This window comes from Monodelphis domestica, chromosome 2, assembly GCF_027887165.1.
Source record: "Monodelphis domestica isolate mMonDom1 chromosome 2, mMonDom1.pri, whole genome shotgun sequence".
Classification (NCBI taxonomy): Eukaryota; Metazoa; Chordata; class Mammalia; order Didelphimorphia; family Didelphidae; genus Monodelphis; species Monodelphis domestica.
The window spans coordinates 138,878,498-138,901,079 of record NC_077228.1 but is presented as its reverse complement, the minus strand read 5'-3'; the positions used below and the strand labels follow the sequence as shown (position 1 = coordinate 138,901,079).

At 35.3% G+C, this 22,582-nt stretch overlaps 1 protein-coding gene across 20 annotated transcripts in view; it reads left to right on the top strand.

The window, feature by feature from the left end:
• CDC42BPA (CDC42 binding protein kinase alpha) overlaps positions 1-22,582 on the top strand; it is a 414,118-nt gene that overhangs the window by 106,382 nt on the left and 285,154 nt on the right. The window contains exon 3 of one of the 20 annotated variants that reach the window (XM_056816039.1): positions 12,646-12,762. The exons of 18 other annotated variants lie outside the window; for them this stretch is intronic. The gene's annotated coding sequence lies outside the window, so the exon portion shown is untranslated. Of the gene's footprint in view, positions 1-12,645; positions 12,808-22,582 lie in introns of all 20 variants that reach the window. One more of the 20 variants, XM_056816040.1, reaches the window with a different exon arrangement.

The following is a 22,582-nucleotide window of genomic DNA, read 5'->3' as shown; positions in this document are numbered from 1 at the left end:
ATAAGAACCATTCATGTGCAAGAACAAAAGATCAAGAATATCAAGGGAACTAATGAAGGAAAATGTGAAGGATGACAGCCTAACACTACTAGATCTCAAATTCTCAAATAATCTGGTACTGGTAAGAAATAAAGGGGTAGATCAATGGAATAGATATGGGGTAAATTACTTTAGCAGTGTAGTGTTTAATAAACCAAAGATCCCAGCTAAGAGATTTAGAACTCACTATTTGACAAAAACTACTGGGAAAACTAGAAAACAGTATTGCAAAAATTAGGTTTAGATCAGTATCTTACACCCTATAGCAAGATAAGGCCAAAATGGGTATATGATTTAAACACAAAGAGTGATATTATCAGTAAATTAGGGAAACATAGGATAATTTCTTTATTTGATCTATGGAGAGAAGAATTTATGGCTAAACAAGAGATTGAGAACATTACAAGATGTAGAATTAATAATTTTGATTATATTAAATGAAAAAAGATTTTGTACAAATAAAACCAATACAATCAATATTAGAAGAAAAGCAACAAACTGGGAAAAAATTTTATACCAGATTTCTCTGATAAAGGTCTCATTTCTCAAATATATAATGAACTAAATCCAATTTATAGAATAAAATCATTCCCCAATTGATAAATGGTCAAAGGATATGAATAGGCAGTTTTTAGAAGAAATCAAAGCTATCAATAATCATATGAGAAAGTGCTCTAAATTCCTCTTCATTAGAGAAATGCAAATTAAAACAACTCTGAGGTATGTAATAGTTAAAGTTTAGGGGAGTCTGGGGAGACTGAGGCAGGTTGAAATTAGTTTCTCTCTGTAAGGAGTATTATATTTTTTAGAGGTTTATTAAAGGTTAAAGATTAAAGAAAATACAGAATAAGAAAAAACACGTGCCTAGGCCAGAGGCCTAGGCCAGAAAACCTCACATCACAGAAGAGATGCATCTGCTCCAAAACTGAAGTCCAAAAGAGCCCCAAAAACCTTTGCCACCAGCTTAAATCCTTCCTCGATCTCGGCCCACCTCAGAATTCCGTGAGATTACAAAGCATTTTGGGGAAGTGGAGCAAAGGCTTGTGGGGATTGTAGTCCTGTATTCGAGTCTATTTTTTACAGGTACCACCTTATACTTATCAGATTCGCCAATATGACAGTAAAGGAAAAGAATGAATGTTGGAGGGAATGTGGCAAAATTGGGACACGTAATGCATTGCTGGTGAAGTTGTGAATTGATCCTGCCATTCTGGAGGGCAATTTGGAATTATATCCAAAGGAATACAAAAGAATGAATACCTTTTGATTCAGAAATACCACTATTAGATTTGTATCCTAAAGAAATACAAAAAATATGGGAAAGGACCTATTTACACAAAAATATAGGTGCTCTCTTGGTGGTGGCAAAGAATTGGAAACTAAAGGATGTCCCTCAATTGGGGAATGGCTGAACAAAATGTGGTATATAATGGTGATGAAATACTATTATGCTATGAGGCTTGATGAGTAGGATGATTTTAGAAAGAATAGGAAAGAGCTACGAACTGATGTAGAGGGCAATAAGGAGAACCAGGAGAACATTATACATAGTAACTGAAATATTGCAGAACAATCCAATGTGATAGATTTTTCTGTTTACAGTAATACAATGATTCAGGATCATTCTGAAGGATTTATGAAAAATACCACTCTACCTCTAAAGAAAGAACTTTTGGAGTATAAATACAGATGATACTATATATCACTTTATTTGGGCATATGATTTGGAATTTAGGTTTTATAAGGTTAATCACGTTCAGAAATGAATAATATGGAAATGTTTTGCATTATAATACATTTAATGACCTAGATTGAATTGCTTGTCAACTGTGGGAGATGGGAGTGAACAAAGGAGAGAGGCAGCATGAATCATATAACTTTGGAAAACTTATGTGGAGATTTTTTTTATTAAAATAAAGGTAAAACATTAAAAATGACAGGGTATTTGAGTTATCTAGAAATTTGCTAAAGTTTTTTCCTTTGTAATCTGAGCAAAAAAAGTTCTTGCTTAATTATAATTTCATCCTTCAAAAGGTGGGGGGGGGACTGATGATTAACAACAGGGAGTAGTATGATTGCTGTGGAGGAAAGGATGGATGGGGAGAGTGACTATTCTAGTATGATTTTCTCAAGATCATGTTGCATAAAATGGTTCATCTCTTTTTGATGGGTTTGTTAGACTGTTAAAACAGGAAAATGCCTTAGGCATAGTTTATGTGAGTGTAACTAGATGGCATAGAGCAGCATTGGCTAAGGCTTTTGAGTTGGAGTGTGCCCAGAGGGCAAATTTAATCTATCTCTCACCCTCAACATTACTGGAGAGAGCTGAGGTTCGAAGAAGTGCTTGCTTTGGGCAGCTGGACAGATGGGTGGAACATGCAAAAAATATCCTTTGACACTGGGAAGAGGGGGAACAGAGCAGCTCCCTGAGTGCTGGAGGTGGCACTGATGTCAATACTTTGCCAATGCTGCATGGAAGATAAGAGAGTGAGTCTTCCCGAGTTCAAATTTGGCCTCAGATTTTTACTAGCTGTGTGATCCTGGGCAAGTCACTTAACCTTGTTTGCTTCCCATTCCTAATCTGTAAAATGATCTGAAACAGGAAATAGCAAACTTTTCTGGTATCTTCACTATGAAAACCCCAAATGGGGTCACAAAGAGTCAGACATGACAAATGAATAAACAACAAAAATAGTTTTTGTAGATTTCAACACAGGTGGTATTTCTCATGCTGTTTTTATGGAGAAGGTAGAGATATGTGGGTTAGCTCATATCGATACATTATTTATTAAGCTCCTGCTCTGTTAGGTACTGTGCAAGCCACTGAAGCTATATAAATATAATTGAAACCTTTCTTACCCTAAAGAAGATTTCAGGGAGCAGCTAGGTGGCTCAGTGGATTGAGAGTCAGCTTCAGATGGGGGAGGTCTGCGTTCAAATTTGGCCTCAGACACTATCTAGCTCTGTGACCCTGGGCAAGTCCCTTAACCCCCACTGCCTAGCCCTTACCACTCTTCTGCCTTAGAATCAATACTATTGATTTTAAGGTGTAAGGCAAGGGTTTAAGAAAAAAAAGCTTTCATTTAATTGGGGAAAACAGCATATGCACGTGGAAGGGAAAAATATGTTAACAGCAAATAAAATATTTTTTTTCTTGTGTGTGTGTGTGTGTGTGTGTGTGTGTGTGTGTGTGTGTGTGTGTGTGTGTGTGTTTTCTTTTTTGAGGGATGGAGATACTGCCAGCTATGGAGAAACTGATTAGGCTTCATGTAGGTGATGGCCCTAGATGTAAGCTTTGAAGAAAGCTAAGAATTCTAAGAAGTAGAATTGAAAGGAGAATCTGTACCAGACTTGACATATAGAGGAGAGATACCAGGTCAGATCTGAGGAACAATTAGTAGGATAATTTGGATGTAGAGGACATGAAGGGGACTAATGCATAATAAAATTGGAAAAGCAGGAACTTGAATATGAAGGATTTGAAGTAATAAATGTTTGCTGTTGATTAAATGTAAAAAAAAAAGCATTTATATTCTACTCTCTAAATTTTGAGTAGTCTAGTGATGTGGTCATGTTGTTAGGAATTTTTATTATGGCAGCTGTATTGAAGATAAGTTGGAAAAGGAAGAGGTTTGAGTCAGGGAGATGAATTAAGACTCCATTGCAGTAGTACAGGTGAGTGGTAATTTAGATCTGAATAGGGCAGTGACAAAATAAATGGAGATAATGGGTAAGAGAGATGCAGAGGCAAAAATGATCAAATTTGACCTCTGAGTGGGATATGTAGGGTGAGCAAAGGATGACTATGAGATTCCAAATCTGGATGATAATAAGTATGGTTCTATCCTCATCATAAACAGAGAGGTTTAGACATAGGTTGGGTTTTAAAGGTAAGATAAGTTTGATTTTGGAGAGTTTGCAACAAGATGAGTTGTGATAATGGGACATTTATTTGAAAATGTCCAGTAGGCAGAAGAGTGATATGGTAATAGAACTCAAGTCGGAGAGTAATCAGTAATTAGATAATCATGTTCTGATGGGTTTTGTAATTACAGGTATCCCCTTTGTGGGGTGGGGTTAGGGGTGTGGTGCCTTTGCATTTTGGGAAATCTGTGTTTTCTTTCCTTGAACCTTTTGAAGGTTTGTAAATCGTAAATCTAGAATACTTTTCAGACTGCCTTTCTTTTGCTTTGCTATCACAAATTCTAAGAGGTGAAAGTCACACTCTGCCTTGATTGTTTTCATTTACACTACAACCACCATTTCTTCCTCTTTGATGAAAATAAGGCTTTTAATATAATTTGACTTTGTTGGCTCCTATATTTGTTGAAAAGGTAAATCTATTATTTAAGGCAAGTCAGGAAATTTTTAGCTTTTGTGGGTAGATGAGACTAGGAAGAGGGAGGGAGAACTAAAAGGGATTAGAAAGGAGGAAGGAGAGAAAGAGAAGAAATATGGAGAGAGAGAAGGGAGGGGAGAGAGACAGAAGAAGTAGGGAAGAGGAGACAGTGTGCCTCATCAGATGTATAAATAAAAGTTTCCTATCACTGCTATATCATATCTCTGCCCTAATCTTGAAATCTATTTCTTAAATTCTTCATCTATTTCCTTTTTAATGCCCTAGTGATCTGTAGTATATTTATTTATTTCCCTTTTTGTGCCATCTTCACCCAGATACTCTTCATGGTTCCTGGATTTCCTAATGTGTTTATATCTTAGCATACAGTGTTACTTTGCTTTAGCTGGCCTTTTCCTTCTGAATAAGTTATGTCCCAGACCCTATATTCTTTTCAGTGGTCTTTTCCCACAAAATCCCAATAGGAATTTGAGATCAAATTTCAACCTGAACTTACTTAGATTTGACAGAATGGAAAGTTGTTGATTTTCTTTACTATATCCTGCTTGATAATAAGTCTTATATAGTAGAGGTATACACATTCTGATTAATAAATGGTAAAGAACTGAACATGTGTTTTAACTTTCAAAGAGTACATTCTACTAGAAAAGTCCTAATGGTAAATACCCATTAAAGTAAAAAGAACTAAACTGACATATGTGGTCCAAAATTAGAGACTTCATGTTCATGTGTAAGAAGAAACAGTGATATTGCACCTGTGAGAAATAGAAAAAGCTTTATAAAGAATAAAAGAAAAAATTATCCATTTGAAACCAAAATGTTTATATCATGTCAAAATTAATTTGTGGTTGGACTCTGAAATATATTAATTATGTGATCGCCAGGGATTTAATTCTAAATCCCAAAATGAATTTCTAAAGTAAATATAAGAAGAAGAAGAAGAAGTTAAGAAATGAGAGAGAAAGAGAAAAACTCTGGCTTCTTCTTATATCAGTTAGAATTTCTAAGCCCCAGCCAGGGGAAGAGTCTTAAGAAGTTGGGCCTTACCTGGAGGCTTCACACCTCCAGAAAGGCGGCGAGGTCACTAAGTCAGCTTTTCACTCACCAACATAGTAACAGTCTAAAAGAAGTCTGGGTGTTGGTTTTCCAGTTGCTCCTCTGAGTCAGTGCCCGAAATCTCCGAACGAATGTCCGTCTTCCCTTCAGCTTGGAGTGACTGATCCTTCACTCCAAGTCCTGGTGACTGACTGTGTCCTTCTTCAGTCTTGCTTTCCTCTATTTAAAGACCAATTTCTCTTGTTTCACCTTCTCTAAATTTTGATGTCTACCAATCACACCAGATGCTTTTCTCCAGGACTGCCCATTTTTTACTTCTCACCTTCTTTGGTTAGATTTTATCTCTTTGGGTTACTTAACACCTCTTTTGTAAAGTTTACCTTCTGTAGTTACTTAACACCTTTTTGTGATTAATTTACCTTTTGTAGTTACTTAACACCTTTTTGTAGTTAAAAATCTAAAAATAGATTGTAGCTTACAATTCTAGCTTCACTATAAAGGAAGAGCGCTAAGTATCTTCATTGTTACAATCAAATCCAATCTTCACAATCAGCACATACCAAGAATTTTTCATTTGACCGTTTTAAGGTCAAAAACGAATTTGGAAAATGTTAAATACTCATTTTTAATAAGTTCCCAGTAACTTGCTATTTTTGAACCTACGTGGGTGTTAGTTTTTATATACAACTTTGTGCATTCTGGGGGAAAAAGGAAAGTAGCATAACTCTGTATCTTTATTCAATATAATTATAAACAAACTACATTTACATTGGGTTAGAAATTTACATATTTTTTAAAGAAGTTTTAATGGGTAAAAAGATATTTTGGGTTCAAATTTGGGCACATACACTTCTGAGCTGTGTGGCCGTGACCAAGTCGCTTAACCTCCATTGCCTAGCCCTTAGCTCCTCTTTTGCTTGGAATCCCAATACACAGTATTGATTCGAAGCAGAAGGTAAGGTGTTTTTTTAAGATGTTTTAATTATTCTCCAACTATCAAGTTTGTTTTTCCTATGTAAAACTTAAAAATTATTGACTCTTGTAAAAGCATTTTCCTTTCCTTAATCTCTGTGTATTTGGACTGCTTTTCAGATTAGTTATTAATGTAACATATACTTGAATTCAACACATGTGCAGCACAGAAATTGAGAGATTTTTTTAACTGCACCAGAAACCCCCTTTCCCCACATATGATGGAATAAATTACCTTATACTTTTAACTATAAGACTGTTATGATCTCAGTCATAAGAGTATTTCTTCCATTGGTATTGTGACCCATTATTTCCTTCTCACTCTTTTAAGTTCTTACCCAAGTCTTTCAATTTCTTAACAAAAATTGTCTATAGAGGATTTGCTCCATATGCTGAAGGTTTCCCACTGTTTCCATAATGTTGTAAAATATATGTATTTTTTTTTCTGGATACTGATTTAGCAATCTGGTCATATGTTGATGCTCTTTCTTAATACATAATGGTATCGATTGGATGTTTCAATCTGAATTTCCTGATGCATTTCATAATGAAAATATCTGATACAAAGCTCATCTTTCCTCCCATTCCTACCCTCTTCTGAACTTACCCTTCCTATACAATCTTCCTCTTGTTTATGTTGCAATAGGATTTCTCAATATCTATTTTATTCTTACCATTCATACAGCCTCTACCTCTGATCTGGACTATACTAATAATTTCTTGTATGGTATGTAATATTTGAAAACCTCTTACTTTATTTAAAAAGTTATTTCCTTTCTATCCCCTTCCTTTAAGTCAGTTTCCATACCAGTTTCACCTCTTCATAGCCACCAAAGTGATTTTCCTAAATTTCAGTTTAACATGTGGCTTCATATTATAAAGATGATTTTAGGGAAAATCATCTTTACAATATTTACTTCTAGTAGCAAATATAAACTTTTATCCTTTAAAGCTCCTCACAAGTTGGTCTCTCCCCTCCGCCCACGTGGCCAATACTGTTACCAGCTGGTCTCAATGAGTCCTGAGAGATCTGCTCCAAGGATCTGGGTGATGAGCCAACTGGGGTCGTGCTCGAGGGTCTGGGGCTGGGGTGATGAGCCGTCTGGGTCGGAGGCCAGATGGGTGAGAGACAGGCCAGATGGGTGAGAGACAGACCGCTGGGGTGGGTAGGACCAGGAGCCAGAGCTCAGACAAGCAGGGCCAGGAGCTCAAGCACCAGGTGAGAGGCCAGGAGCAGAAGCAGGAGCTGGAGAGGGCCACAGGCAGGAGCTGATCAAGATGGTTTTCTAAAGAGAATCTTGGAGAAATGTGGCTTTAAAAAAATCATTATCTAGGCTAAAAAATTTGAGAAGTTCTCATCCCTTCGTGGTTGCCAAAAACTGTAACAGTTAAAATTTAGACTGAGGCAGGTAGGAATTAGTTTCTCTCTGCAAGGAGTATTATATATATATTTTAGAGGTTTATTAAGGATTAAAGAAAATACAGGATAAGGAAAATGTGCCTAGGCCAGAGGCCTAGACAAGACCTCACCTACATTATGGAAAGAGCCACGTCTGCTCCAAAACAGAAGTCCAAAAAGACCTCAAAAGCCCATGCAAATCAGCTTAAATACCTTCTGGATCTCGCCCACCTCAGAATTCCGTGAGATTACAAAGCATTTTGGGGAAGTGGAGCAAGGGCTTGTGGGGATTGAAGTTCAGAGTTCAAATCTCAATTTTACAGTACTAAGGGCTTTGTTTCCCAAATGTAATACACAGCCTTATCCTGGCCTAGCTTATTGTCTATTTGTATTGGTCCAATATATATATTTACTTATGGAATAATCCAAAGACTATCCTATTCTATGCTATAAATTTTCATTCCCTTTTTGTGTTTCTCTTTGTGTATATACATATGCAAATGATTAGATTAATCATTTGATCAATAATTTTTTTGAGTGGATATTATTCTCAACAGGGAATAAATATCTATTTTATAGTGTAGATTTAGTAGTATTAAACTCAAATAAAAATGAAGACCTCTAAACTAGCAGGCCACATATTGACTTGGTCAAAATACAAATATACATTTATATGTTGTTGTTTTTTTAAAATTACATCAACATATTAAAACCAGAGAGGAACCTACAGTTTAATCTGCTTTAGACCACACTTAGAAATGTTATGAGTAGCATGCAGTCACAGGCTTCATGTTTGGCACATGTGGTATAAGGTACAAAGGATTTAGAGCTGAAAGATTTCTTAAAGGGTACCTCTCATGCAATCACTTTACCAAAAGAAGGAACTTACTAGTTAAATGAGTAAATTTTGATGGATAATGATCATTAAAAATAAATGTCTCGGGGGCGGGGGGCAGCTGGGTAGCTCAGTGGATTGAGAGTCAGGCCTAGAGACAGGAGGTCCTAGGTTCAAATCTGCCCTCAGACCCTGGGCAAGTCACTTGACCCTCATTGCCTAGCCCTTACCATTCTTCTGCCTTGGAACCAATACACAGTATTGATTCCAAGATGGAAGGTAAGGGTTTAAAAAAAAATGTCTTGGGTATTGAAAATTTTCAGTATGAGAATATTTTTATTTTTAAATTTTATTATTATTTTTCTTTTCCTCATTTATTTTTTCAAATTTATATATTATTCACTTTTGTAGTAATCTTTTAAAAACAAAACCCCAAATCACAGGGCCATATAAAAAAAGTGACGTCATATCTTTGCTTCTAGTTTTCTACTCCCACAATTTTTTCTCTAGATGTGGATAGCATTGTTTTTCATAAGTTTCTCAGAATTGCCTTTACTAGCAAAGTCACTTATATTTGATTGTCCCACAATGTTAAAGTCTCTTTGTATAATGTTTTCCTGGTTCTACTTATTTCACTCTGCATCAGTTCATGTAGGGTCTTTCTAGTTCTTATAGAAATAGAGCAGTTCATTATTCCTTATAGCATCACCATCACATACCAGATTTGTTCAGCCATTCCCCAATGATACCCCCTCATTTTCTAATTTTTTTTTGCTACCACAAACAGTGCAATTATATCTTTGTACAAACAGAATCTTTTGCTTTTTTTAAAAATCTCTTTGGGATACAAACCCAGTAGTGATATAGTTAGATCAAAGGACATGCATTCTTTTAGAGCCCTTGGGGCATAATTTCATTATTTTATTATTTTTGAGGCAAATAGAGTTAAGGGACTTGCTCAGAGTCACACAGCTAGTAGTTGGGGGTTGAGGCTGGATTTGAATTCAGACCCTCCTAATTCTAAGGCCAAAACTATCCACTATGCTACCCAGCTGCCCCCAGTCAGTATTATTTTAAGTTCATTGTCAGTTGCTTCTCTCCACAACCCTAGGGTTCAGAGTAGATAATGATTATATTTTGAAATCTTAATTCTTCTTTGTGCTTTCTTGTCTGGTTTATAGCTATTTTGCCACATTTTTTCCAAAACTTAACATTAGATTACTTTAGAGCATTTGTGAATTTATCTAATGGTTTCTTTGTTGTAAGAGGACAATCTTTTCTCATAGATTCTTCATTTTACCTTTGCCTGTGTTCATCACTTGTTTGAAGCACACATTTTAACTGAGATCCATTTAAGGGATTATTACTGAGATCTGGGACAGATTTTATATAACCAGAAGGGCTTCCCATGCATGGCCTATACAATGGAATGAGAATAGGGATCACTGTTGCCTTACTCTAATGTAATCAAATCAAGGTGTTCAAAGAGGGCTAACATTTTTGGTATGAAGGCTTGCCAGTCCTTTTCAGGTCTGCTTATCCATTTTTCACTCAACTTTCATCTGTGGCTCCAAGAATAGGTGAGAATGTACAGCGACCACATATCTGCCCCTCCTTCCCCCATCGTCTAGGCAGACAGACTAAATCAGGTTGCCGGTAACTGATAGATCTCAGTCCCATTGGTGAGTTAGGGGACTGTCTGCCTCAAACATGTGAAGGCCACGAAGGCAGCAGAAGCAGGCACTATGGACTGCTTAGAGCTTGGTTAGATTTTGAAGAAGCCATGGTCAGCCACTGCATCCAGAGCCATCAACAGTCTTCTTTGATTTTTGTCTTGCCACTGGACTTCAGTGATTCAGGAAGAGAGAATAAGGCTCATGACTTTGTGTAACTGCCTCACTTGAAAATCTAATTTATGCCTGAGTCAAAAGATATAAAACAATATTATTTGAGCTTTTTAAGAGATAAAGGTTTTTATAATTGTGGGTAAAAGACAGTATACAAATACCTAGGAGTTAATATATTAATATAAATAATTTTGAGGGAAGTGTATAAGCAGCTATCTGAAATCTTTTCACATTATGGTGATGGAATAACTCCCTGGATCACCTGAGTAGGAAAGAGAAGAAATAACATTGAAAGGAAAAGGAAATAGGAAGGGGAGTCTGGAAACTAATTTTTTTTGTGGAACGATGTCACAACTGTATAGTTATATATAGGATTTGGACAGATTTTCTATTTCCTTGAGATATTGTTATACTTTTCCTTTTCTTTCACAGTAGCAATATTGTTCCCAGTGCTTGAGTTCCTTTCAACAGTAGCACCATTCTCTTCTTTCCCATGTTCTGGGCAATAATTGTGGATTAAGAAACAATTATAGTTTTTAACTGCCATTATTTTCTAAAAGTAATGAGGTTTTGAAATAGGTTTGACCTAGCCAAAAACTGTCTTGTAAATAAATCTTTTCTGGATCTGGTCCAGTTCTTAAATTAGAAAACTTCTGTATAAATTGTAAACTATTGGTTATTGATGTTATTTAACTTTATTGGAATTGAAAGAAGCTTGTAAAAGGAAGACAAAAAAAGAGTTTATTTCATTTTCTAGGAGAGATGATGAAATCCTGAACTAAATGGTGATATGTATGAATATGATTATCTCAAATTATCTTTTTCTTGATTATCAACTCTTTTAGTTATAGGGCAAAGCATAGAAATGATTTTTTTTTCTCTTCATGCCTCCCCTACCCCTCCCATTCTGACTCCACATGGAAAGGGAAAGCATGAGGGTCTTGAAACAAAACTATTTTTTAACATAAAGAGATTGAGATGGATATGAGTATTTTGGACCTAATTATGAGTACTAAGGACCTATGAAATATTTTAGATATGATTCTGGAAGCTCCTTCCCTCTCATTTTTCAGAGGTGAATACTGAGGACCAGAAAGATTAAGTGACTTGCTAAGGGTCCCACAGGTTTTGATCAACAAATCTTGTATTTGAACCTCTCTTACTCCAAAGCCAGTATCCTTTCTTTCTACCATTTTTGATAAGGTAAAAAGACAAATAAAATCTTTTAAGTGAATATGAAGCCCAAGTAACTCGAACAAATTAAAGCATGGAAAAGTGACCTTCTTTAACAATCATTCACTATAGATGTGGTAGGAACCAAGCCCTAAACTTATTGTTCATGTTCATTTAGCTTAGAAACTCTCTTAAGAAAAGAGTTGAAGTGTTACTTATACCTGATAATTAAACTCAGAGTTATTAAGCAGCTTTTGAGAACAGTTGGGACATAGTGATAGTGTCAGCATATACCTAGATGTATCTATTTCTTTAAATCTTGCTCTGTACAATAACTTAGTTCTATAAAATGGAGGTAACTGGTGATTTAAAGAATCTATGCAGTTATTTTAATACAGAATTGTATTTTTTTAAACAGAAAAGTCGGTTCTGGCTAGAGTCTGTTTTTATATATATATATATATATATATATATATATATATATATATATATATTTTTTTTTTTTTTTTTAGTTATCCATTTCTGAGGAAAAAACCTCTCTTTGGGGCCTATATATACAAATCTCATGACATTTGCTATTATTTCATAGATTTGTACATGACAAGGTAACCCTAGAGAGGCTGAACAGTTCTTTTAGGTGTTATACGTATATTTCTTTAGCTTTCACAGGGTGAAAAGTGATGCTTGTTAAAAGAGTATACACACATACAAACATACATATATAGTTTTACCATATAAACCCCAGTAGCCATACATAACTAAGAAAAATATATTTTCATTTTTATATGAAAATATATACTATGAAGGCAAGTTAAATTATATGCTATAACATATATGTGCAATACTACATGATGGAGCAAGATTCAAAGAGATATAAGCATCTAGTTTTTAAGTGCCTTCCCTCACTAAACCTCAACTGTTACATTCACTGCTTAACTTAACTTTGGGTTTTCCTTTTTGCTTTCAGGAAAACCTTTAACTTGCGCTCTGGGCGTTGCCTGTCTGCAGCTTCCCGGTGGCTCACCGCTTCTGTCTGCTCCAGCCTTGTTCCAGCTGCTTCGAGGCTTCTGGGCTTCAGAGCTCGGTGTGAAAGCTTGCCTTTGGCCTATACCCCTTCCCCCTGCTTCAGGTGTCAGAAACCTTTAATTAGCTTGCTTGCTCCAGTTTTTCTAACTAGAATTTTCTCTGCATCTTGCTAGCCCCTAGGCCTGAAGTCCCAGCTCATTTTATGCCAGTGGAAACTACTTTTTCTCCACATGGCTTCTTTCTGTAAGTAAGCCTTTGCATCCTTTTGCTTCTGTGACCAGTGGAAAAAGAATTACATGGAATCCTCCTGCATGGTTTCCCTGTTTTGGTTTCCTTTTAATGTGGAGAGTTTACTTTGGCAGTTACTTATGTCACTCACTTATATCCCCACTTTTTATTTGTTCTGTAGCTGTATAGAATGGACCTCATACTGAAGCAAAGACACTCCCAAGTGTTTTCAGCCTGCTTCTTAAAGGAGCCATGCCTTTAAAAAAAACAAACTACAACAAAACCTCTTTTCAGTTTAGTTTGAACAACTTTTAAATACATTGGTTTTCCTATATTTGTTCCCCTAGAAACAGCTAGGTATTGGGCAGGCATAGTACATCGGAGGAAATGATCAGCTTCGATAGGATTGATTATATATTTCTAATCCTCATTAAATGCTAGCAAATATTATATAGGTCAATAGCCCTAAATCCCACAAACCCAAAGGAAATAGAAGGCAGACAACGATAAAGTTTACTTAGGTTAAACTTCAAAGACTAAGTTAGCATATAATCAAGGGTCAAATTATGAGATAAAATTTAAGGGAAAGACCTTTTTGAGACAGAAATAACTTTATAATTCATTTAATACTCAGTTACATACTGCTTTTTTTGAGTCCTTTATTTTTATAGAATGGGTTTCTAATCATAGTCAAGTCGTACAGTAGCATTTTAACCTATATTTTCAAGAGACTTCTTTTTTTTTCCCTTTTAATCTTAATCTGTAGACTCAGGTAGCTTTTAAAATTTAATTTAGCAAAGCCTTTGACAAAATTTCTCATATTCTTGAGTTCAAGATAGAGAGATACAGGCTACAGAATATTGAATAGCTAGAACAAAAGATTAGCTATCTAATGGCTAGCTTAGTTGTCCAGCTTAGTTCCTGCACCTGGCCTCATCCTACTGGACATTTATAATAATGAGTTGGTTAAAGAGAGATATTAAAGTTGCAGATAATATAAAGCTAAAGGGAATAACATGTTGACTGGCAAAATTCAAAAGTATCTCAGAGAATAGATTTTTCTTCCAGATATGAAAACTAAGTTTAAAGAGATAAATGTAAAACCTAATACTTGGTTAAAAAAATTATTTCACAATTATAAGATGAAGGAGTAGGACTAGAAGCAATTTACCCATTTTATAATCTTGGGCCTTTTAGTGGCTTGTCAGTTCATTGTGGGCTAGTAGTGTGATATGGCAGGCAAATGATCAAATTCATCTTAAATTTCACTGAGAAGGTGTTGTATTATGACTAGGACTGATGATAGTTCCAGATATCATATCTTTTGGAGAACAATAAAAAAGGCATGAGTCATATTCTCAGAGTTTATATAGCCTCCTAGATCTGTACCTAGAAGGATTCTTAATGATACTCTAGTTCAACCTTCTTGTTTTACAGATAAGGAAACTGCCAGAGGTCACATAAGATGTAAGTGTCACAACCAGAACCTGAACTTCAGGTTCTGTGGCTTCCAAGTTTTGCATATTTTTTGACTGTGCTATATTTATTCCTACCATATGGGGCCAGTATGATAAAGAGCTGTTTTCATGAGCATACCATGTGAAAATCAGATGTAAGAACTAGCCAAGATTAGCTAATAAAATGTAAAATATAAGTATGTATTACATATTAGATGTATCCTTGTTGTCTGAGATAGGAACAATGGATGAATTTTTCATAGTTGGTTTTAAATTTGAGATAAGGAAAATTGTCCTTACCTTTACAGCTATTGACAGCAACAATAACAACTAACATTTTTATTGTGTTTTAAAGTTTGCAGACTTTTGTATAAATTATTTCATTTATCTGACTTTATTATCCATTTAAAGATGAGGTAGCCAAGACTGTCAGTTATCTTTTATTAATTGTAACAATTAATTAATTTTAGGCCAGTATAGAGGGAGAAGAATAGAGGATCAGGGTTTATGTGTCCCCAATAGTTTTTGAGTGTGATATGGATGCACATTCAGCAAAGGAGATTGAGGAATGGTCATAGAAGTAGGAATAGAACCAGAAGAGAGTAGTGATATGAAAATCTAGAGAGAAGAGAGTAGTAAGGAAAAGAAAGTGATGGGCATGTCAGTGAGATAGATTAAATTACTTGCATAAAATGTTAGAACTAGCAGATGTCAGAGATGAGAATTGAACTTGAATCTTCTTGACGTCAAATCCAGCACTCTATCTGATAAAACAGCTGCCAAAGGTCAAATAGACGGCTATGGTTAAAAATAGTTCCTCCTCCTCGGGACTGTTTAAGGAAAGTCTTCATTCATCATGTGATAAAGTTATTTCTGATCAATACTTTTCTTTGAAATATATAGAAACATTCTGTTGATGGAAAAAATGTTCTCAAGTGAGGTTATTGGAGTTGGTTACAGAATTTAATTTCTTCCTAGAATATAATTGGGAACAAGCATTGCCATTATTAAGTTAAATTTCATTTTTTAAAATTAAATTTTTCCTATAATTTGAGGTAGAGCTTCCTACCTTAATTGGTCAATTGTAAAGCTTGTGGATTTATAGCTAATAAATACTCTTCTCCTTTTAGTTCACTATCATTTCAAGTTGTAGATCTTGCAGAGAAACCATATGACCTTTCACATTTTTCCATAATTTCAGTTGGTATGGTGAAAATTACATTTTCATTTCTCCTACTTAACTGTTAGTTCTTACTTCCACATAGATTTTCTTAGTATTTCTTTCCTTTTTCTTTCTTGTATGATTCAGCATAGACTTGTGACAATAATCATTGATGAGATTTCTGATGAGGGACATTTTAACTTGTCACTAAAAACAATTTTGGGGGGAAAAAGTTGTAGTTTTAAGATGTGACAGGATTGAAAAGTACTTGACTCTTCATATAACCTAGGAAAATAAGAAAATAAAAATCAACAATGTGAAAGAGAAAAAAATTGATTAAAACTACATCAAAACAGTTAACCACAATAAAAAAAATAAAGCAGAGAACTGATAGAATTAAAAATTCTGTGGATCAGAATTGGGAAAAAAATCAACATTTAAGCTATCCCTAAAAGCTTCTTCAATTGAGTAAGTTAAACATTGAGTGAAGGTAGAACTAGCAATGCTGATGAAACCACAAAATTAATAGGACCAAAAAAAAGTAGAAATTTTGATGTGGAAATTAGCTGAAAATTTAAAGGGAATTAAGAGATTAAAAAAAAAGAAAAAATAAAGAAAATAACCAGTGTAGATAATATAATAGGAAACTCCCCAGACATATTGAAGTAGTAATAATAATGCTAGTTATATTAATAGTTTACATTATATGGCAATTTAAAGTTTGCAAAGCACTTTATGTATATTATCCCTATTGATCCTCAATAGGATTATGAAGTAGGTAGGTACTTTTAATATTTCCATTTTTTGCATTAGAAAAGTTAAGTTTTAGAAAAGTTAAGGTTGTTTTGTTTTTTTTTTGCAAAAACAGGTTGTCAGTTTCTAAAGAGAGATTCAAGCTCAAGGCAAATTTTTCAGTACAAGACTCTTCCTTTTCCAATATGTCAAACTATTGGTAAAGTGAATAGAAAAATTACTGTAGTAGATGATAGAATTCAATGGAACATAGTACATATGGAAGTTAAAGTTCAAAAATTATAGAATTATAAATTTATTCTATTTCAAAACCTAGAGCCAAATAGCGTGTAAAATATAGTTGACAATACACAAACTTCAGGATTACTTTCACTTCAGAAGACTTTTTAAAAAAAATTAAGATCCAGAAACCAAAGTTAAGGAAAACATCAAAGAATATTTCCTCAAAGTAGCCAGTAAAAAAAAATACACATGAATACAAGATAACCATAGAAAAAAATCCATTAAAACTCCCCAACAATGACCCAGTCTTTAATATATCTAAAGTAATGGTTAAACTTCAAATATCATAGTTCATGATAAGATAAAGTACCATAAACTGACAAAAGTAAATAGTAATTAGGATCCCAGTGGAGTCTTGATGATGGCAGAAAATAGAGGCCTGAGACAGGAACTCCTATCCATCTGCCTAGCAAACCTCATGATCTATAAAGCCAAGAAATAGATATTTGAGAAGCATATATCAAAAGGATACTTGAGATGAAATAGAATCATATCTACTTAGATTAAGGAGAACAATAAAACGTCTTCCAAGTGAAGATATTAATTTTTTTTTTAAAGCAAGGTAAGAGTTGTTAACCAAATGTGAGAACCTATTAGAGCAGGGATTCTTAACCCTTCCCCCTCATCTTTTTTCTTTTTGGTGTCATGGACTCCTAAAATAATTTAATTAATACACTTTTATTAAGTGCCCACTCTGTGCCAGGTCTTAGCTAAGAGCTTGGGAAACAAAGAAAAGAAAAAAATATAGCCTTTTAATAATGTATCTTCAAGGTGCTCCTGGGGAAGACAATATGCAGATAGTTATATACATTCAGGAAGTTTTATAGTGTAAATGGAGGTATCTTAAAGGGAAGGCACAAGAACTAGATAGGGGTGCCTCATAAAGGTCTCTTGCAGGAGGTAAATCTTGAATTGAGTCTTAAGGGTAATCAAGGAATAACAGGTAGAGGTGAAGAGGAAGAGTGTTCCAGCTATTGAGTACTGCTAGTGAAAAGACAGGGAGTCAGGAGATAGTGTGTCTTATGAGAAACAGCAAGATTTTCAGGTCTTAAAGGGTACATGAATAAGAATACAGTTTAATAAAAACTGGAAAAGTAGAAATAGGGCAGGTTGTGAAGAAGTTTGACAGCCAAACAGAATTTTGAATGAATTTATGTGGTCAGACCTGTGCTTTAGCAGGTACTTTTAGATGGAAGATGAACTGAAATGGGGAGAGATTTGACCTAAAAAGATAAATTAGAATGCTCTTATAGTAGTCTAGGTAAGAGGTGATAAGGCTCTATACTAGGGTGTTTCTTGTAGTAGAGAAAAGCAAATAACACAGAACAGATGTTGTGAAAGTAGAACCAGTAATTTTTGGAATCAGTTTGGATATGTGGGGTGAGTGCAAGTGAGATGACTCGAAGATTGAGAGGTTGGTGATGTTCTCCAAAGTAACAGAGAATTTGGAAAGAGGGGAAGATTTCGGAGGTGGGTGGGAGGGGGTGATAATCAATTCTGTTTTGGACAGGTTGAAATTGAGATCCCTACAGGGCATCAAGTTCAAGATGTCTACTGTAGACTGGAGGTCAGGCGAGAGGTTAGAGATTTATAAAGCTTTGAAAATTATCTGCATAGACATGATAATTGAACCCATGGGAACTAAAAATATCACTAATGAAGATATTGTAGAAGGAGAAGAGAAGAGGGCCCAAGATTAGCCCTTGTGGGATACTATAAGTAGTAGACTTGACCTGGAAGAAGGTCCAGCCTAAGAAAACCAGAATGTCTAGCTAATAACCCAGAAGGCTAATAGAACTCAAATGGATACATGTAGTTTCCACTTAGAGACCTCCCTAAATACCCAGCCATGGTCTCTGGGTATTCTAGCCTCTGTTTGGGAGAGTAAAGCAGAATTATTTTCTCTCACTGGGCCAGTACAGCAAAATGCCTTGGAGACAATGTTATATAAAATCAGTATCTCTATTCAAAGAGAGGGTACAAATTGAAGATCAAAACAAGGTGTCCCTAACTCTAAAGGATCTAGTTATCCAACCCTCCACATATGTCCCTCACAAGAAGGAGTCTTCTGGTCTTCAAGCTAACTTACCAGCTCCCTATTTCTACCTAGATGTTCCCCCCAAAGAGCTAGCTAAGCTGTTTATCTATGACCCTCAGTAGTTGGTTTGGTTGAGTTCAAAAGCTGTCTCCAAAACCCATAATGATTGCACTCAAAATGACTAAGGCCAACCCTGGTGGGTCTGAACCCTGAGGTAAAACCTCAAAGCCAAAACTGTTAGGATTTTAGACAAAATCTTCTGGAAAGTTGATAAAACCACAGTAGGTATAGTCAAGATTCTTTGCTAGATGTTCTCCAATCAAACAGAGAACCTCCCAAGATGATTTTAGGATTTTCCCTTCTCCACAGACAGGCTGAGGTACCCAAGCTTGGGCAAGCCAGCTCTTCCTCCTCCCTTCAGAACCGAAAGAGAATCTCGCCTCCACAGGAAGTCACTTACTCTAACAGTTGTTCCTTTTAAACTGCTTCTCCTCTGCCCCCTGCCTGCTAAAATCCTTTCTCTAGAGTTCCTAGCATGTATCTTAAAGACATCCTTCCACTTGTCTTAAATCTTATCCTTATCCCTGTCCTTTTCCCATTACATTTCCTACCTCTGATCATTTGAGTAAATTTGTTGAAGTAAACTTATCTTATTATACTTACTGAAAATAACAAACAGTCCTATTCTAAACTTCTCTATCTTTCCTACTTCTATCCACTACCTTACTCTAGGGATATACTATAAGGAAAAAAGGGAAATAGAGAATCACAATAAGCCATTTTACAGAAAGCAAAAACAAAATGCAAACAATAGTAGATAATTCAAAATATCAAATGCTAAAGAATACAATAATAAAATTCCAAAAATGCAAAATGCAAGTTTTACAAAAATAGTTGTTACAAAGCATACACTGTTATTCTAAAGCTAATACAGAAAACCAAATTTGTCTAAAAATCTTATGCTTATCTAGCAAAATTGCAAAGAGAAAATTCCAATAAACTCAATGTAGCTCATGTTTGTAGAAAAATCATAATCTCTCTAATTATGAAAAATTATTCCAAAGAGTATGTAAAAAGACTTATGCAAAGTGCATTTAAAAATCTTACTTGAACAATTCAAAGCAAAATTTTTCTCTATGCTAAACCTTATCCTAGTACAGAAAACAAAACTGACTACAGATAACTGAAAATTCAGTTTCCTATCTTCAAAATCTACATTTTTTCTACAGCTAATTTACAGAAATCTGTACATATTTATATCTATATACAAATGGTTTCCTGTACAAATATACAAATATATACAGATCTAATAACAAATTTAACTCTTGCAACTTTCTAACTATTCACAATATGCTATATAGAACCTGTACATTATTTATATTCTTACACATTTTGCTATTCTATGTATGTTACTGTAATATATGGCTTATAGAGGGTCACAGACACACAGACACCAGGGAACTGGAAAGAGGGGAAGAAAGAGTTGAGAGAAATCAAGAGAGGGAAGAGATTGATCTTCCCCTCTCTTCTTCTTGGGGAAGGTAACCCAGCTTTGTCTCCTTCAGGGACAGAGTATGTCTCCTGAGTGTGATTTGGGAGGTAGAGATTAAAATTAGAGGCAGGAGCTTTAGTGAAATAATACAGAACTTTCCTTCTTGGTCTTAGCTGTGGTTGAGAGACCAGATGGACTTCTTGTCTCTGTGTCCTTCAAATACCCCAACTGCCACTTCTCTTCCCCCCAAAACCTGGAGTTACTATTCTACCCAGAGGAGGGGATTACTCCTTTGGATCTAGTTATTTGAATCCCTAGGATCCTGAGTTAACCCTTCCTTTTGGGGAGAGATTTGGTTCTCCCCAAATCTTCAGCCCCCTTCCTTAGAGTCAGGAACTAGGCAGACCTGATCTAAGTAGTAACACTTTATTTGGGATCACTCAGGGAAGGGAGAGATAAAGATATTAGGTGAGCAAAGTGGGTAGCAGGAATCCCTATTGACTGGCAGACTGACCCCCCCCCCCAAATCTTGGGGTTCCAGGCTTTTAGCCTTGACCCCTTTTCCAGTTAGCTGCTGGTTTTGTTCCTACTCTCAAGCTAATCTAGTTTGAGTAATGGAGTTTTGGACAAGTTGGGGAGGGAGAGGTAGAGAATAATTTTAGGAGGGAAGATTTTTCAGTAGACAGCTTTCTTCAAAGTCCCAGTCTACGATGTCTCAAGCTGAGTAAGAGATTTCAGGGGTTCACTGGTAAGCAATTGGTATCCAGAGGGACCCCCAGCCTCAGAGGTCCTCTTCTCAGGCTCTCAGCTGGAGTAATCAGATGAGCTGGCAGTTTTGAGTTCTCTCAGCTTCTGTTCTCTCACTAGAATCTTGAGTTTTTTCCTTTGCCTTTCCCTCATGCTTTCTCTTTGCACCTTATTTCTGCCAAAGGTTTCTCTCTTACATTACCTATAGACTATGGTACAATGTTTATATACAAAGCATGTTACAGATTTATGTACAAAGTATATTACAAATATGTACATGTATGTGTCAGGAAGATAAATATTCTCCTTCTGACAATACTAAAATCTATATAAAGATCTATATGTTTTCTGATGTTACCTGAATGGAATGTTATAAAACCAAAACTTTCCATTTAGGTAAGACCTCATAAAACTAAAGTGAATATTATAGTCAGTACCATTTTTTCTCAGTGATCCATATGTATACATTTGTTAACATGAATATGAACAAGTATCTTAAATGTGTATTGGATGCACAGAAATACTAAATCTTCAGATTCTCCTCTTCTCTTGTTGACTGCTGTCTCTATCTTCTGTCTTTATTCTTCTTCTTAGTACTATGTATAGTGTTGTTTGTAATTATGGTGGAAAATGTGCAGTGTTCAATGACGTATTATCTAACAATTTATGTCCATATCAGTTTTCTTTGTTCTGTATTGGATTCTTTTACAAAGTCAGTGATTCTGCTACATTGTCCACTATCTTTAGTCCTCTTCTTCTGATTCTCTTTTGCCTGCAGCCCTGCTGACTGATGACAATCTCTCAGCTATCTCTTCTGGAATTCCTCCTCTTCCTTTTTTTTTTCCAAACTCAAGAGTTTTTATTTAACTTAGGCCAAACATACATACTATCATGTACCACACCATGTCCGTGCCCTTTTTAACATTTCCTATGTCTTTTATTTGTTCATAGTTTTCTAATGACTATTCATTAATTTTCCTGAGTAAGAGTATAAAAAATTAACCCTTCTACCCAAAAGTACAAAGACAAATAAAATGTAGTTGAATCACAATACACAATCTCTTCCTCCTCCTTCTTCTCCTTCTCCTTCATCCCTAGAAACTTATTTAACATGCAAGCAATAGAACCAGATTTCTTTTTCTAAGAGTTTTATCAAGGAATGTGAAACTAGAATTACTGTGTAAGGGCCCAGCCAAGATTGCTGTGTGGCTGATGTTTTGCCAAAATTTTTTATGGAGACTGAGTTACCTGGCTTTATGTTGTGTAATGAATAATTGAGATGAGCACTCTGAACTAAAATTCCCATATCCTATAGATCTCTTAATCTGGTTTGCAAGGCCAGAATAAGATGAAATTTGGATGTCTCCTCCTAGCTGGCTCACCTACTAAAAAAAAACAAAAACAAAAAACCAGAATGTCTAGCTAATAACCCAGAAGCCAAAGAGACTGAGGAAAGCTCATACAGTTACAAAGAGAATCATGAAAGTTGGGAAAATATAAAAAGGAAATGTTAACTTTCAGTAGTTGGCTAGAGAAAATACTTGTTTCCCTTTTAAGTACATGAACACCATGAAATCTTTCCAGCCCTATTGTCTAGCAGTACTGGCTGTCGAGAGTATCATCCCAAAATCTGATGGCATCATGAACCTTTGCAATAGCAAATGACCCAGAATCATGATAATAAGGCATTATATGAGGTATATAATGCTATAAATGCTA